The 18464-nt window shown below is 47.8% G+C and overlaps 1 protein-coding gene across 9 annotated transcripts in view; it reads left to right on the forward strand.

The window, feature by feature from the left end:
* The first annotated feature begins 7958 nt into the window (after window positions 1-7958).
* The window catches only part of PRR5L (proline rich 5 like), a 69675-nt gene continuing 59169 nt past the window's right edge, over window positions 7959-18464 (forward strand). For 2 of the 9 annotated variants that reach the window (XM_045825632.1, XM_045825633.1), the window contains exons 1-3: window positions 17118-17133; window positions 17515-17679; window positions 17991-18123. The gene's annotated coding sequence lies outside the window, so the exon portion shown is untranslated. Of the gene's footprint in view, window positions 8030-8194; window positions 8458-17048; window positions 17134-17514; window positions 17692-17990; window positions 18124-18464 lie in introns of those variants that run through there. The other 7 variants (XM_045825631.1, XM_045825640.1, XM_045825634.1 and 4 more) reach the window with 6 other exon arrangements.

An 18464-nucleotide genomic window follows, 5' to 3' on the forward strand; every position in this document is an offset into this window, starting at 1 on the left:
CCACCCTGCAGACCCTGAGGTGTGTGATGACTCCTAATAGAGGGTGTATAATATGGTTGGGCATTCCCAAATGCCTACTACAGTGACAAAGGAGGGTGATAACAGTTTTTTGGAACAACTTTGAGTATCTCTTTGGATGTTTCCCATTGAGTCCTGCCCTAGGTGCGGAGATGGGTTGACTGTGTGCTGATCTTACACTGTGACATAAGAACTGGGATACGTGGTTTGCTGTGAACATCTTGCATCATCTGGATGCAGGGCCTTCTGAGAGATGAACTGGGCAGTGCAATGCCAGCATCTTTGGATGTGTATAGCCAGATTCCTACACCACTGGAGAAAGTATGGAGCTGGATCTACACCAATGGTTGGCTGGTGAAGGAGCTGGCCCAGAGAATCTTTAGGTTAAGTCTGCCATATTGCAGAACTCCAGGAGACACCATTCACTGTGGGTCCAGGGACCCATATGTGTTGCAGTTATGTAATGCAGCAGCCCTGGTATGAGACCCTTCCCTGGACGGTTCAACATCTTACGGCCACACTGTTTCCTCTGTCATCGTTTCACCATAGTCTCAACCGGACAATTCACTTATTTATTTATTTATTTATTTATTTATTTATCAACAGGCCAATATATTGCATTTAAAAATGTGTTTCAATGGGCCACATTTGGAGAATGTATTCAAGAGAGTGCTTATTTCCCCACTCTCATCCCAGAAACTGAGTAGAGTACATAAATCAGTTTCCCTCTCTGCTGGATAATTCCCACCAGGCTGCAAAACATGCCTTGCTATTTATCACCCAATTAAAGAGAATCAGTCAAATAATCAAATCAACAGGATTTCTCTTGACCCTGCACCCCCTTCCAGGTATAGCCCCATTTCTCTGCTTTCCTTTTTTTTTCTTTTAAGCTTTTATTTATTTATTTTTAGAGAGGGAAGGGAAGGAGATAGAGAGAGAGAGAGAAACATCAATGTGTGGTTGCTGGGGGTTATGGCCTGCAACCCAGGCATGTACCCTAGCTGGGAATCGAACCTGCGACACTTTGGTTCGCAGCCCGAGCTCATTCCACTGAGCTACGCCAGCCAGGGCTTCTCTGCTTTCCTTTATAGCAAAACTCTTGAAAGGGTTGTTAGTATTCTCTGTCTTCATTTCAACTTTCTTTCTCTCCTCAACCCACTCTGTCAGGGTTTCCTCCCATGCCGCTTCACGGATAGGACCTTCATCAATGTCACCAGTGACCCATATTTTGCCAAAGAAAAGTTAATTCGAATTTTGCTTGAAATTCCAACAGCACTGGACATACTTGACTGATCCTTCCTTCTCCGAACACCTTCTCTCTGTCAGCTTCTGTATTCCACCCTCTTGGATTTCCTGGTCTCGTTAGCAACTTGCTTCTTTTTTCTTCCTCAGTTGGTTCCTTTTCTTTTGCTAGATCCTCTATTTTTCCTGGTATCTCTTCTCCATCCATAGTTACTCTCCAAGGCATCCCACCTTCTGCCTTGGTTTTCCTGCAGAAGTAATGCCAGTGAGTGTGGTTGGTAGGGTATGTGAATGTGGTTGGTAGGGTATGTGAATGTCTCACACACGATGGACAGCAATTTGAACATTTCACCTAAAATGTCATATGGTGTGTTTGAGTGTGATATTGTTATGTTACAGAATTACATGCTTATGATTTTGTAATAAAAGATTTTTATGTAATAAACAAGGGATGTTATTTGTGCCAGACCCTGTATATATGCGGAGAGGTCTGAAATGTGTCTCTCTGGGCCTTAATGTCATCTCATACATTCAAATGTCTACTTGACATCTCTCCTTGCCTCTCAACCAGGCATTTCAGACTTAACATAGCTAAAGCAGAGCTATTAATTCTCCTAACTTCACTCTTTACCCTGTTTTTCTCATCCTAGTAAATGACACACCTGTACACACCATTGCACAGACAGAAGCATCACGCATAACCCCTATGTTTTCCTCACACATGCAACTAATCGGAAAGTCCTATCATTTCTAGTTCCATAATGTTCTACAAACATAATTACTGCAAGCCTACTCTAAGCATCATCACCTCTTCCTTCGTTTACCGTGGCCACCTCCTTAAAAGAACCGAAAGCCCTTATTTTTGCCCCTTTTCTAGCTTATCTACCACATATCAGCCAGAGGGATCTTTCTAATACAGAAATCAGTCATGTCACTTTATACCTAAAACCCTCTGGTTATTTCCCACTGTGACCAAACTTTTACCATAACTTATCAGGTCTTATTTGATCCGACCCTAACCTATTTCTTGTATCTCATCTCAACTTCCCTTCTCCATCTGTCTGTTATTTTCAATCCTCCTGGCTTTCTTTGTTCCCCCTAACTGACTAGGCTTCTTCTTTTTTAAAGATTTTATTTATTTATTTTTTAGAGATGGGAGGGAGGGAAAAAGAGAGAAAGAGAGAGAAACATCCATGTGCGGTTGCTGGGGGCCATGGCCTGCAACCCAGGGAATGTACCCTGACACTTTGGTTCGCAGCCCACACTCAATCCACTGAGCTACACCAGCCAGGGCTAGCTTCTTCTTTTTAAAAAAAAATATTTTATTGATTATGCTATTACAGTTATCCCATTTCCCTCCTTTATTCCCCTCCACCCTGCACACCCCCTCCTACCCACATCCCCCCAGCCTTAGTTCATGTCCATGGGTCATACATATAAGTTCTTTGGCTTCTGAATTTCCTATACTATTCTTAACCCCTCCCTGTCTATTTTCTACCTACCATTTCTGCTTCTTATTCCCTGTACCTTTTCCCCCATTCTCCCTTCTCCACCTCCCCACTGATACCCCTCCATGTGATCTCCATTTCTGTGATTCTTTTCCTGTTCTAGTTGTTTCCTTTTGTTTTTGTTTTTTAGGTTTGGTTGTTGATGGTTGTGAGTTTGTTGTCATTTTACTGGTCATATTTTTTATCTTCTTTTTCTTAGATAAGTCCCTTTAACATTTCATAGAGTAAGGGTTTGGTGATGATGAACTCTTTTAACTTGACCTTATCTGGAGAGCACTTTACCTGCTCTTCGATTCTAAATGAAAGCTTTGCTGGATAGAATAACCTTAGATGTAGGTCCTTGCCTTTTATCACTTTGAATACTTCTTTCCAGCTCCTTCTTGCCTGTGAGGTTTCTTCTGAGGAATCAGCTCATAGCCTTATGGTCCCTCCTTTGTAGGTAACTGTCTCCTTTCTTCTTGCTGCTTTTAAGATTCTCTACTTATCTTTAATCTTGGCTAATGAAATTATGATGTGCCTTGGTGTGTGCTTCCTTGGGTCCAATTTCTTTGGGATTCTCTGAGCTTCCTGGACTCCCTGGAAGTCTATTTCCTTTGCCAGATCGGGGAAGTTCTCCTTCATTATTTTTTCAAATAAGTTTTCAATTTCTTGCTCTTCCTCTTCTCCTTCTGGCACCCCCATGATTTGGATGTTGGAATGTTTAAAGTTGTCCTAGTAGTTCCTAAGCCTCTCCTCATTTTTTTGAATTCTTATTTCTTCATTTTGTTCTGGTTGAATGTTTATTTCTTCCTTTTGGTCCAAACCATTAATTTGAGTCCTGGTTTTCTTCCCTTCACTGTTGATTCCCTGCATATTTTCCTTTATTTCACTTTTCACAGCTTTCACTTTTTCCTCTATTTTGCAATCATACTCAACCAATTTTGTGAGCATCCTGACTGCCAGTGTTTTGATCTGTGCACCCAATAGGTTGGCTATGTCTTCATCACTTAGTTGTATTTTTTCTGGTGCTTAGGTCTGTTCTTTCATTTGGGTCATTTTTTTTTTTGGTCTGGCATGCCTGTCACATATAAGGGGTGGAGCTTTAGGTATTTTCCAGGTCGGGGCAACCTATGTCACTGTGTTGTTGTGCTGTGTGTGGGGGAGGGGTCCGAGAGAGAATAGTGCCGCTAGCTTAGCTCTCTGCTGGTTTTCAGTCACTTGTCTCACTACCTTCAAGCAAATTGGGCTCTTCTGGTGCTGATTCCCGGGTGGGTAGACTTGTGTACATTCTAGGACCCTGTGAGTCTCTCCAATGAACTCTCTTTTGAGGCTGGGAGTTTCTCCCACTGCTGCCTCAACCCCCACAGGTGTTTTCGATCAGAGGTTTGAGGCTTGATTTCCCTGTGCTGGAGCCCTGGGTTGCATGGTCTTTTCTCGCTCCCCAGTTGTTCCTCCCAGTTTATCCACACACAGATGTGGGCCCGCCTGGTCTGACAGCCTCAGCGTCACCTGCCCTGGTCCTCCAGCTGCCACCTTGCCTAGAGTCCTTTCCACCCCAGCTGCCCATCTCTGCCCCTCCTACCGGTCTGGGTGAGTATGTCTTCTTTAACTCCTTGGTTGTTGGACTTCCATACAGTTCAATTTTCTGTCCGTTGTGGTTTTGTTTTTAAATTTGTTGTTGTCCTTCTTTGGGTTGTGCAAGGAGGCACAGTATGTCTTCCTATGCCTTCATCTTGGCCAGAAATCCTCAAGCTTCTTCTTGACTCAAGGCCTGTGTACTGGTCATTTATTCTGTTTGGAATGTACTTTTGTTCCAAAGGAATGCAGCCCTTCTTTTATTTAAATCTCAACTCCTAAGTTATCTTCTCTGAGAGACTATCCTGATGACTTTAAATGAAGTCCTTTTCTTCTTCCCCCTAGTCCCTCTAGAATTCCACTTTGTCCTGGTCATGGCACAAAACGGTACTTCAAATGACGTCCTTTATGAGTTTGTTTCCATATTTATTGTTTGCCTTCTGCCTGTTGACGTTCGAGACTTTGTGTTCCTTGTTCACTGTGGCACTCCCAGTACTTGATACTAATAAGTGACCAGTCCGTACTTGGCAACCAACTCACTGATTTAGAATTGTGGAAAGGAATAATTGAAATTTGGGTAATCCAGGGGAAATTTGTATAAGGTTGCTAAAATTCTTTTCACATTTTTAAAAAAGGTTTAATTAATTTATTTTTGGAGAGAGGGGGAAGGAGAGAGAAAGAGAGGGAGAAAATCATCAATGTGTGGTTGCTTCTCACACTCCCCTAATGGGGACCTGGCCTGAAACCCAGGCATGTGCCCTGACTGGGAATCAAACAGGTGACCCTTTGGTTCCCAGGCCAGCTCTCAACCCACTGAGCCATGCCAGCCAGGGCTCTTTTCACATTTAAGCTTTGCTCATTCAAGTCATTCTCAAAATACAGTCAGATCAAAGTGAATACCAGCCTCATTAGAGTGGGTGACAGATACTTCCCAAAGCCAAAGACAAAAAGGAGGGTAAAAACCAACATACCAGAAATACCCCATTGTTATTAAGAAAAGGGTGAAAACTATGCTTTGTTCGTATCCTCCAAAATTCTTCCAAAAACCCAACTTCAAGGTTCTCAGTGTTTCTACTGTGGAAGTTAAAAGGAGAGCCAAAGGAAGGTCACTTAGTTTTCATTTGTGTATTAGGTTTTCCTGCTGTACCAAAGGTCACCGATTTTACACCCTGGTGTTAGATCAGATGCTGAGCTGATTTCTCAAATGGTCCTGTTTTTATGGGCGGTGCAGTACTGTTGATATATATGGAGTGCTTATGCAAGTTCTATATTTAGATGAGTATTCCTCATGAGTAACTACATTAACTTATTTTATGACTGGAACTCTGAAAACTTGAAAAACTGTGCGCTTTAAGTCTGCACAGGCCTGGGGGACCTGCTGTACCCCTCACAGCCTCCATACCACGCATAGCAAAGGCTCTTTCCAGGGCCTCTATTTTTCCATCTACATAGAGGAGCTAACTTATGGACGGGTGTGATGTTTCCTTCCCTGGAATAATTTTCTGACATGGTGTGAGATATTGAAGTATTATGAAAGGAGGCCCAGGCTGGAGGTCAGACCTTGAACACCTTAATTCACCAGACATTTATTTCCTACCTATCGTAGATCAGATCCTAAGACATTAACTGCTATGACTCTGTAAGACTGAAGTGAATTTCACCATTATGCAGAGATGGAAGTGTTCAGTCAGACCAAGAGGGAGTATAGTGTGGTTCAAGAGCACTGAACTGGGATCAGGGATCCCTACCCTGTCCTTTCTTGTCTGTGTGTAACTCTGGACAAGCACCCAGCCCTTCCCTGAACTCAGTCTGATAAGATGTGGGGGGTAGAAATGTGCGAAGGGGGATGGGGTGGGCAGGCATTGTTATGGGAACAAAGGAGGGATGGAAGAGCAGGCCTCTGGAGGAGCAGGAAGTGGATGGTGGTTTTGATGCCAAGGCAGCCCCCTAGGGAGGCTCTCTGCTCCTTCTCCCTGTCTCGTCGCCCACTGGCCTCCCCTTTCCCCCCCAGTTTCTTTTACTTCCGTGCTGGTCAAATTATGTGAGTCCAAGCAAATCTCGGTTAAAAAACCCTGTTGCCATGGAGCTGGGGACAAAAATGGTATGAACCCCTGCCATTTTATGGCATAATTTCTGCTTACTCATACCTCTGGCCCCTCCTGATATGCGCGAGCCTCCCTTCTGTAGCTGCATCAGGGCGGGAGGAGGTGGGTGAGCAGGCTGGGAAAGAGAGAGGAGGGAGTGCCCTGGCTTGTGGCATATTGGAAACTGCGTCCCCATCTCAAGGGGAGAGAAGTGCTTCAGCTCTAGCTGATTGTGGCTGTGTGGGCCTGCGGCACAAGAGATGGCAGGTTTTCCCGGCTTTTCGAGGCAAGTTGAACGTCTGTGTTTTTCGTGAACTTTTCTGATTTTTTTATGTGTGAGCGATTGTTGTTAAAAGTGTTGACACAACAGTGGCAATTAAAGTATATACATCTAATATACATCTAGCTGGTCCTCCCAGACCTGTGGGATAATTATAGTAATAATAGCTTAATATCTGTTGAATCCCAGCAGAGATTCTAAGTGCTTTCTCCGTAGGAATTCATTAAAGCCTCACAACAACTCTAGGCGATAGCTACTACCTTGTCTTCACTTTCGTGATTGCGAACTGAAGCATAGCAAAATTAAGTGACTTGGTTCCTGTCCTGCAGCTAGTAAGAGGAGGTGGTACACACACCTTGACCTTCTGACTCCAGGCTTTGGCTCAGAAGCCCTCAGCTGCCTTGAAGACCTAGCTCATCTCCCCTCCCAGGTCCTGCCTCCTCAAGCTTTTCTTTCCCCAGCACGTGCCTAGGGCCAAGTTCGTTCATTGTATACCATTCCCGGGATAAGATTTGAAGTCTCTCCTTCATCCTGGAGTTTGTACCAAGAAAACTGGAGCTTTCACTAATGTCACTGGGCAAGTGGGGTACCCAGAGCTCCACCAATTCCTCCTCCCCTTTGGGCCCACCCTGACCAACAACCCTTCCATAGGCTTTGTAAGGTCACCATGCTCAAAATAAACACGATTTTTTTTCTCTGTTTTGACTTAAAAAGACACATCTTTTCTTCAGCAAATGTCACTGTGGTTTCAAAGCCTAAGTGTGATGTGTAAGCGGGCAACATTTTTAAAGTATTTCCTGCTCAACCATAGGGTGAAATTATGCAAGCCAGTGAGTCCTGAAAAACAGCTGCATCAAATTCTTAACACCTGCAAAAAAAAAAAAGATTTGAAAATAATTTTACATTGTTTTTAATTTGGGGATTGGTTGGTTTTCTGTTCTTTCAAACGCTGAAGGACCTCCCAATTTATGAAACCTTCAGTGATGAATTTGGGAGCTTTAAAAAGAGGTTTGCAAATCTGAGGGCGAGACTTCACTGAATTTGTATTTTCACGAATGCACTTAAAACAACTTCTGGAATGGGCCTGGGGTCCGTTCCTCAAAACAACAAAAGTGTCCGGGCTCCAGTTCCCCAGTGAGTCTCAGCATCGCATCGCCCTTGGGCTTCTTGGTAGTGTTTCCTGTTGTGGGGGCCTGGGGGGGGGGGTGATACCATCGTGGGGGGTGGGGGGATCTTGTCCTGTGTGAGGGAAATGCAGGACCGAGCTCCCTTGACCTGTTGCATCCTCCCGGGCTTTTCAAGTTAAAGAGTTGGATTTCCTGAAATTGTTGAACTGGATGACGGTGCGGGCGCCCCCTTCCCCCTTCTCCCCCTCCCTAGCAGGGCGCGAGCTGCTGCTGGGGAGGAGTGGGATGGAGGGCGGTGGGAGCCCTTGGAGAGAAACTGAAGCGATGAACCCAGGACAGGAAAAGTGGGAGGAGGAGGAGGCGGGGGTGGGAGGGGGAGGAGGCCGTAAGCTGAGAGAGGAGGGAAACGTGTCACCATCCCGGCTCTGGGAGCTCCGCGGCCGCTGGGGTTGTTGACTCGCGCTGGAGAGCACTTGAGGCTGGATGGGACCCTGCGGAGGGCAGAGCTACGAGAGGACCGAGGTGGGTGAGCTGGACGGAGCGTGGCGGGGTGCGCCATCCAAGTTGCTCCTTTCTCTCGGGTGAGAAAACTTTCTCGGGAAGACCGGAAACTTTTTCCTGGGCTCGCCGAGTCTGGGGAGGAGGTGAGCTGCGGGTGTGCACGACTCGAAGTGACTCACTCTCGGGACTCAAGGGGGTGACTGGGGAAGTCTCCGGAAGGGGCAGAGTTGTTGGTTCAGCAGTGGCACAGGATTGAGAACGAAATCGCTGGGCACGCCGGGCACAATCCGGTGGGGCACCAGGGAAACAGGGCGTCGCATTTGGGGCTACTGGCTAGGGACCCCTGCGAGGTTGAGTATCTTTGGATTAGACGCTGCCAGCAGGCGTAGAGTACTGGACTCGAGAGCCCCTAGTGGGAAGGGGAAAGGCTAGCCCCGCGTCCACGACTTACTGTGGGCGAGGCACCATTGTGGGCTGGGATGGAGGATGCCACCAATCGTGGGACCCACGCTGAATCAAGAGATCGAAAAAGAAAGTTTGCTTGTTTGTCTCTCTCATTCTCCATCGGCCTGCGGGATAGCCCCGAAAGAGCCCATCTTTTCCTGCTGTTCCCCTTTTTTCCGGAGGGAGGCGTGGGAGGTGAGTGCGGGGAAAGGAGCAGCTTTGTCCCACGCGCGGCTGGACGTGCGCCGACTCGGGGCTGGGGCGCCGCACGCGGGAGACCGGGCTGGGGCGGGTGGCTCTCAGCTCCTGCCGCATATCCTTTCACTTCATCTTTCCCGCCCGCCCTCCATTTGGCCAGGCTTTCTCCTGCGCACCTACTATGGGCGCGCAGCGTGCTCACTGCACACAGGGGGCGCTCTGGAGCCCCCGCCTCAGCGACTGGCGATCCTGCCGTCCCAGCCTTCCTCCTAGGGGCGGCCGCTTCGGGTCAGAACTGGTTGTGTACTTGGAAATAGTGCTTCAGAAGTCGGCCCTGCGTGCCTCCCTGGTTGGGAGTAGGGTTTTCCCCTGCTCTACCCGGCCTCTGCCCTCGGTCACATGCCGCCGTCTCTACCCCCGCGGTGCCAGGAACCCGCGTTTTGTTCGTCAGCAGTGAGGCGGCGAGTATTTATAGATGCCACTGCAATCCTGCGGTACGCAGGGTTTCAATTATACCATACGCCCTATAAGACCGACGGCTCACGCGCGCCGCTCAGCCGCGCATCTGCTCAGAAGGCCAGTGCAGAAAAAGCTCTAGCCTGGGGGTTTCCTAGTGGAGGCACAGTTCTGGACCACACCAGACATGCAAATTCAAATGACCCATGCAAAGGACCAAAGCAATCACGAAAGCTAGGGGTACAGATTGTCCCCATCTTCTGCCATCCACCCCCACCAAAAGGTGCTTGCTGATCAAGCCTCGGAAACTGCCCTTTTTGACCTCCTTTCGGTGGTCCTGACCACCCTGCGTTGCAGACTTGACATTTCATCGGCCTAAATGCGGCAAAATGTCACAGGGCTGCGCTCTGGTAAATTGTTGTTCTAGGGTGGGAGGCTCTGTTGATAACATGCAGCAGCATGTGAGTCAGGAGGGGAAATGGAGCTTGCAGAAACTAATGTAGCCACGTTTTAAATTTAGCTTGTGGTGTGAGGTTCCTAGTGCGACTGAGAACAGCGCGGCTCTCCTCTGTGGAACCTGAATGGCCTGCCTTCTCGTTGCAAGATTGAGCTGTAGAATCTGACCTAGCGTGCTGTGCAGAGCATGGAATGTGGCAGATAAGGGAAACTATGCCTGCCTGGTCAATTCACAACTGTTGTAGGTTTTTCCTACGGCATCCTTTCAGTATTTTATTGACGCTTCTAATAGGCGGAACCATTAGCAGTGTAAAAAAGAAAGGCATCAGAGATAAATTAGTCTATTTTTCTTTCTCTCTCCCTCTCTCTGCTTTCTCTCTCTCTCTTCCTTCTGTCCTTCCTTTGTCACATAATAGTGGCTCAATTATTTGGGATAAAAAACCCCCATCCTGTCTTTAGAACCCTTTTAAATTGCTATGTGAGAATTTCATGCTGGTCATCCGGAACTAAATCATAGTCTTTTTTGTTCATTGATGATGGATGTGGAATACTTGAACCATTTATCAATAGCAAATTGAATTTAGTAAGGACTCTGTGGATTTCTTAATTATTTCTCTAGCCTAAGGTTTTGTGGCATGCATGTACATATTTCCCTGTGGCCATTCCTTTCGTGCTGTCCTAGTACGAGATAAAATATATCAAAATCTTTCTAGAATTGCAAACTTTTCCCTTTTAATCTTTTTTTGCAGAGCTAGGTTAGTGGAGAATTGATTTGAGAAATAGAGCTTGAGCCCCTCTGAAATTTCCCTACTGTGTTTAACCTGTCATTGAAGTTTGTTCCCTAGAGTTGCCTCTCTATATACAGAATGCAAATGCTTGGTAAAGACAACACTTATAGAAACTATCATTTGTTAACAAGTTAGTGTGAATTCATATCTCAGTTTGTTGAAATTCAGGAATCAAATATTTTGTGAGTTTTTTATGGGAGATGGGGTTAAGAATTTGGGAACAGAGAGAGTGTTACCCTCTTTTTTAAAAAAAGATTTTATTTATTTATTTTTTAGAGAGGGAAGGGAGGGAGAAAGAGAGAGAGAGAGAAACATCAATGTGTGGTTGCTGGGGGTCATGGCCTGCAACCCAGGCATGCACCCTGACTGGGAATAGAACCTGCGACACTTTGGTTCACAGCCCACGCTCAATCCATTGAGCTATGCCAGCCAGGGCTGAGTGTTACCCTCTTTACAAGGCAAGATCCCACTTGGAGCCAAGAGGGAGGAAGGGAGCGTAGATGATGCAAAGTGGTGCTGGCACATTAGAGGTGAATTTGAGTTAATTCACATTTTTGTTAAGGGCTGGGGATCTGAGGCTTGTTTTGAAACGTGAACAGTTAAATGAGCCAACTTACGTATTGGGCAAATACTGAGAGCCAGGTACAACCATGGTGACATTATCTGAGCCTTCCAACAACCTGAGTGGTTAGATATTCTATTCTCCACTTTAAGGTGTGAAAATGGAGCTTCAAGAGGCGCTTGACTTTCCTGAAGTAACACAGCCATTAACTTAAGCTCTTTGTTCTTTCCAGTACATTTTGATCTCTAACCTTGAAGGCCTTCCAGGAAGAACCCAGGGTCAAGGTACTCAAGAAGATCTTAGGTGTTCACATGTAAGTTTCTGGATGGGAAGTTGATCCCAGAGCAGAGCAGGAACTCTGAAAGGAGGGGACAGGATGGGAGGTGGGTGAGCAACGGAGACACTGAAGGGACAGTCTGCAGAATTCTGGCAGTAGCTTTTCCACGGAAGATGGAGAGAGGCGCTGTAGGTAGTGTGACCTGGCAGGGGATGGCTTTCACGTTCCAGAGCAGGACCTGGCAACCAGCCTCACGTGCCAGACCAGGTGCCCAGGGGAGAAGAGCTGGGGAGGAAGTACCTCAGCCTCCCTTGGCATGCCTTCTGTGCTGGAGATGCCAGTTAGAATCCTCAGGTTAGAGTCCATGTAAATTAGGGCACCCGCGAGACCTGTTTTCATTTTAATTGGACTTGGGCCTTTGAGGCTGCATTTGTCCAGTCACTCTCTTTAAACACTCTTTTCTTATGCTTTGCCAGTGTTTTGGCCTTTGTAGATCAATTCTTGCATTATATTTAGAGGAGAGGGAGAGAGAGAGAGAGAGGGAGAGAGAGAGTGTGAGGGAGCGAAAGTGAGAGAGAGGAAAGAAAGCAGAGGTTAGTGATTACCTAAATTGGATTAAGTTCTGTCTAGCAGGGTTTGAAGAAATACTGTTTGCTCTCTAATTACCATCAACCAGGAATTTAAATGGTCTATTAAATTTGACTTCTTTTTTTTTTTTTATATCCTTGATTGTTCCAGCTCCAACATATCCTGGGATTTTGGAGGCTTTTTTCTCTTCCTGAAAGTGCAGAGGACATTCTCAGCCTCTGTACTACCCTCTTTTAAAAAAAAATAGTGCATTTCTGTAGCAGGATAATAAATATTGTATATACTGGTGCCATTCAAAAGCAGAAGCTCACAGCCGGGTTCAGCTGGCCCTGTTCGCCTCTGGGGAGCAAGGCAGTCAACCAGGTTCTTTGTCAGGAATTGAAGGACACCTGTACAAAGCTTTCTGGACAGTGGGGCTTGTTCATTTTTTTCCCTATAGTAAAAGGATAGGCCTAGAATGAACATCAGCCACCTTTACTCTGTGTTTGCACTTTGAGAAAACATGTGAGTGTGTGGTGTGTGCACTGTGGGGATGGGACTAGGCTGTGGCAATTTGAGGCGTCAAGGGGGTGAACCTGGGCGTCACCCGGAGAGAGTGCCTCATGGGCCTGACCCTGTTCTCGGCCCTGGGGTGCCGAGGGGTCAGCTGTGCCCAGAAGCGTTTGGAAGAGCAATGAAACTCACGGAAAGATCTCCCTCTTTTGATCGTGGGCCTATGGGAAAATGTGGGCTTATGTCAACATCTCCCCCCGCTACTGCCCAGTCAACCTGTTGTAATTACCTGTGCGGTTTGTTTTGCGTAGAATCATACAGTACATAAAAAGCATGTATTGGCCTTGCCAGGCTGTCATTTTCTTTTCCTCCCCTCAGTTTTGAGGCGTGGACATTTCTGTCACGCACCTGTTGGTGTTCTGGTTCCACTCTGGCTGCTTGCCAGACACCAGCAACACCTTCCGTTTCTTGCTTCTCTCCGCGCTGGTCCCAGAACTGCCTGCTATTTTGTGGGTTCTTTTCGCCGCAGGCCAGGTTCTGTGTTCTGTGGAAGGGTCCGTGCCAGCTGTGAGGTTTCTAGCAGATACTAGGATTCAGGGACCCCTTTGGGCTTCCTCAGCCGTTCAGGAACTAGGCTGTACATCAGCTTAAGCTGAGCCAGCCAGGGAGAATACCTGAGAGAATTTGTCTCTGTCTTTTTCCCAAGGACTGGGGCACGAGTCCAGCAGGGGCTGTGACGTGCGTCTGCATTTTTCTGAACTGAGCTGCCTCAAACCCTGCCACAACCTGTTCATGACCTCAGCTGCGTAAATCCTCCGCGTAAACCCTTTTACACTTGGCGGTTAATTCTAAACACTGCTTTGGAACGGGCTCGGGATCACTCCCCAGCTGTCTCCCGGGGAGACCGTGCCAACTGCTGCCATCAGTCGGGAGGACTCTGCTCCGGCTTGCTGGCCGCTGGGGTCGCCACTATGGCAGCCGCATGGTCACGTTCATTGTAAAGTATCTGGAGGAAAAATTAGTGGGCCACCTCGGTCCTCCTTTGTGGTGTTCTGAGATAAGTTAATAAAAAATTCTTTTGTTGAAAATAATTGTTATTTTATTACAGTTGTCCCAATTTTTCCCCTTTGCTCTCTCCTGCCTGCCACCCCCACTCCCACAGTCAATCCCCACCCTGGTGCCTATGCCCATGGGTCCTTCATACAGGTTCCTTGACTAGACCCTTCCCTTTCTTCTCCCCCTTATCACCCTCCCCTTCCCTAATAAAAAAAATTCTTGACCAACAGGACAGTCATTTCCTTCTAGGCTTCACAAAAGCCCCCTAAACACCTAAAAGGTCGGTATCCACTTTGCAGAGAGGAGAGCTGTTGAAGCAGTTCGAGCACTGGTCCCAAGTGGCATCTTGGGACGACACAGGTCAGGGAATTGAAATTGCGGTCTGATCTGGGCTCTACCGTGGGCAAGCCATGGGACCAGGGGCCAGTTGCTCTGTTGTCCAGGGTCCCAGTTTTCCTGTCTGCAAAACCACGAGATTGTCCTACTGTGGAAGTTCCTTTCTGTTCCGAAATTCTGGGTTGGCCAAGGGAGTGTGGTGGCCTAGAGCAGGGCTCAGACTGCATAGAAATTACCTTTGGGTCTCATTAAACCAAAAATCGGACTCAGTGATGCTAGGTTGGGGCCAGAATTTCTAACAAGCTCCGAGGTAGTGTTAATTCTGCTGATTCTCAGATCACAGGTTAAGAAGCCAGGCGCTAGAGTCTAAATCATGGTTTCCCAGCCTTGGCCGTATTGACATTTCCAGCTGGACAACTTGTTGTGGGGCACTGTCCTGTGCATTGCAGAATATTTAGCAGCATCCCTGGCCTCTGCCCAGGAGATGCCTGTAGCATCATCCATCCCCACTCCTCACAGTTATGACAACCCAACATGCTTCCAGACATTGCTGAACGTCTCCTGGGGGAAGGGAGGGGGCGGCAACATCACCCCAGTTAGGAACGTTGGTCTAGACCAGTGTTTTCAAGCCTGGTTATATATCAGAGTCACTTAGAAGATGTCTAGTAAGTGCAATAGCTTGGAGGTCTTCTCTTTGAAATTCTAGAAAAGCAGATGTTCTGGACTTGAGTCCCAGTGTGACCCTCCATAGCTGTGGGACCAGAGTTCACAGGCTCCAAACCAGAAATTCTTCAGTTCTAAAATAGGGGTAATGGTACCCCTAATGGTACCTGCTTCATCAGGCTGTTGGGAAGATCAAGTGAGATGAATTGACATTGAACTTGGAAACTATAAAGTACTGTGCAGATGTTAGTGGTGAATATTATACCACAGGCCTCTGGAGTTTTGTTTGATTGGTCCAGTTCCTTTGTTTATTTTTCCCAGGACTGGGTTCATCTTCCCTCTGGCCTGCTGCAGTGACCTTCGCCCTGTCTCTCCTCTGCATTCCTCCAGTCTTGGGCATGGTCCTGGGCACGGTGTCCTGCAGTCACTCTAACCCGAGGGCCTCACACTCGCATTGCAGCCTGTGGGCCAAGCTCTGCCATCAGATGGGTTTTGTTTGGTGTGAATGGTGTTTTCCACTTGTTGCCATCCCCCCTTGGCCTTCTAACCATGCTTGTGTTCCCTGCCTCAACCCCCTCCCCCCTCCCCCCAAGGCATCGAGTTTGCCATCCCTGCCTTTGGCCTCCTGTCCTTTCCTTTATCTTTAATCACGACCAGTTATTCTTCCCTTTTGTGCATTACTGGTAGAACCATATCTGGCTCATCTTGGTGCCTGGGGGAGTAGGTGCTCAGCAGATGTTTGTCGAAATGTGGTATGTTCATTCCACCCTTGCCCGTCACAGATAAAAAAGGATATTCATTGAGCTTTACTTATGGCAGCTTGTTTTGCCTTCCCAAAATTTCTTTCCCGGTTTCTAATGTCCATATTCTTGAGCAGAACAGGGCAAGAAAACGGGGAACTCCTTTTTCAGCTGGCCTTCCATTCTTGTTGCCTTGTAACTGGAGGTGGTGACTGAACCTTTCTGCCTCAATCTTGTTGCAACTGCCCATCTTCAACCACAGCCCTTGGTGTCCAGTTGCATTTATAGCATTTCTTTTGAGTATTTCCTGCAAGAACATGAGCCCCTTGCAGGGGGTGGAGGGGCAGATACTCCATTCTCCTTTCCTCCGGTGTTGAAAGCACTTGAGTTGAACTCCTGACCTCTGGGAAATGATCAGATCTGAGAGCCCATATGGCTTTCTGACCCCCTATTCAAGGCTCTTCTACCTGACTACGTGACATGGGCAGAAGTTTCCTCTCCCTTCATCTCCTTTCCTTATGAAAAAGCATTTCATCCTCTTCCTGCAATTGAGAGAGTGCAACTAATTGTTAATAAGTAGCACATGTTCGTCTAGAGCCCATTTCCCCACAGTTGAACTCGAGCTGGCTGCCAGACAGTAGCTTTGGCCTGCTCTGTCACCCACCGGGGTTTTAAGTATGTTACAGGTCAGAAATGCAATTGCTCACGTCATGGTCCGTCAAGCTCCCACTTGCTTGTGTCTGGACTTTTCGGTTTATCCTCTGGTAGAGGCACAGGCAGAATCGCCCTGGAGGGTGTTGGTATAGGCCACACCCAAATAATTTGCACTCCAAGAAACTCGACACTTACTGGTGGGCAGTATAGCTGAGTAAATGAGATGTGTGGTTATTCCCCACAGTTTTGCTTGACTGGTACCAAAGCAGGGGATTTTTCTGGTGATTACACAGTGGTTTGCAGGCTGGGGTGGTGATGATGACGTGATGAAATAATTACTGCTCGACGAGTCTAAATCGTCAGTGCTCCGAGTCCCGTGGACGTTGAGCCACCGCTGTCGGAGACAAACACTGGAGCTGGCAGTGGTTAACCGCTGCGCAACTGCGGACTTCCAGACTCTCCTGTCTTCTGCACTTCAGTGGAGTGCAGAGAAAGTTGTCTCATTCTCCCTGTTGAGCCTTTTCCACAGTCCACCCTTGACCCTTAACATTTTCTCCTTTGTAGCAGTGTCTGTCCCTTGGCCGGCTTTTGTCTCCTAAGAGTTGCGAAGTTGGTCCTCAGTCAAAACAAACATGCTGTGCTGTGCAGAAGGTGCCTCCCCTCTGCCACGTTCATAGGCTCCACTGACCAGCAAACAGACCTAGGGTTCACGTTCAGAAATGCTTAGCTGGACCCAAGCTCGGTCAGCTGTGAAGGGGATCTTTCTGGTCCCTCGGACATGGGAAAGCCGTTCTTTCCAGTGGCTTGAAAGTCCACATTTCGTCCCATCATTCAAGAATATTTCCTGGGCCCCATGCATGTGGCCAGCCAGCACTGTGCTCACAGCAGGGTACTGCAGTGAACCCGGCAGGCAAGGTCGTTGACTTTGAGGAACTTACACGCTATGAGGAATAGTCAGACAGGGAACATGTAAACAAACACGATGACTTCAGCTGGCTTGGTAGGGGCCACAACGAAACAAAGCCTCTTTCCTGTAAGGGCCAGAGTGCACTTGCTGCCTGTGCTTGCTGCCTGGACATGGTAAGAAGCTGTCAGTGATGGCCAAGACGGTAAGTCATGGGTGGCATTTAGCTCTCGCCCATGTGTGTGCAGACATGAGGGTTGCCTAACAAGGGGATGAGGAGCTCAGGCCCTGGAATCAAATAGGATCCGACTCTGGGTCCCTCTTACCAGCCTGACTTTGGGCAAGTTAATTCCCATCTTCAGTCTTGTCAGCTGCAAAATGGGAATAATGAAACCTACTTCAATGGTGTAGGGTGGAAATGAACTGAGAGGACAGGTGCCGACAGAGCCTTGCCACCACCCTGACCATCGCAGAGACGCAGCCTCTGATGGTAGACACTATGCATAAAACAGCCTCGTTAGGCAGCTGATTAGCAAAATGGCCTGACTGTGCTTGCAAACCTACTTCTGACTTGGTTTCCATCCAGTGGGCAAGGCCTGGTGTGTGGAGTTCAGATCCAGTTCCCCAGGCTGGCTCGGTGGGTCCTGTTTGCCGTGTGTTTCTTTTAGCCATACCCCGGGTGCTGCTGGCCTGCACGGTGTGGAGAGGGGATCCGGGTGTGTGTACAACGCAAGGAGGAATTGAGCACTCGGTGAGTGGTGAGGTAAGAGAGAGAGAAGGCAGAGAGCTGGCTGGTTAAGAGGCTGGCCCGCTGGGTGATGTGGTAGATGGGAGTGGAGACATCAGCGGAAGGTGCTGGGTGTGTGCTGTGCTGCCTACTCCCTCAGAGGTGCCCAGGCTCTCACGTGGGGGCTGAATGTGTACCTGGCGATGCTGAGAGGTCATCATGGCCACCGACTAGACTCTTAATTAGCTGATAAGTCAGAAGCTCTAGGGAAGGGAAGGGACTTGCCCAGGCCCACAGTGGCTGGTTCATGCATGCTTACATTATACCTGGCTTAGGCGCTGGCTCAGAGGTGGGACATGGCTGGTGGCCGTAGCTGCGACGGGAGAAAATAAAGGCCACAGACCTGTACGCTGGCCTCCTGGAGTGCTGGTCGGCTCGGTGAATGAGGTGCCAACACTTCCAGATCAGGTGATTTTCCATTTTTAAACAACTGCATTTCTGGCTTTTCTTGGAAAATTCGCATCTGGCAAAACTGGGCTTACATCCCGAGATGGTAAAAGCCAGATTGGACTGAGTCATGGCATGGCCGCCTCCTCGAGCCTGGGCGGCCTCGTCCCCTCTCTGTGATGTTCCAGGCCTGGACCTTGGGGCAAACATGGTGCGAGAAGGAAAGAAAGTGGTCCTTCCTTCTAGCTTCTGTTCTTACCAGGGCTTGTTTCCTGGCCCATGTGTCCTTACACAAGGCAGCTCCTTGGTGGAATAAGTGCTGAATAAATACATTTGTGTTGAATGAGTGAATGGACTGTAAT

Source organism: Phyllostomus hastatus, unplaced genomic scaffold, assembly GCF_019186645.2.
Source record: "Phyllostomus hastatus isolate PE091 unplaced genomic scaffold, TTU_PhHast_1.1 phas_scaffold_585, whole genome shotgun sequence".
In the NCBI taxonomy this organism is placed as follows: domain Eukaryota; kingdom Metazoa; phylum Chordata; class Mammalia; order Chiroptera; family Phyllostomidae; genus Phyllostomus; species Phyllostomus hastatus.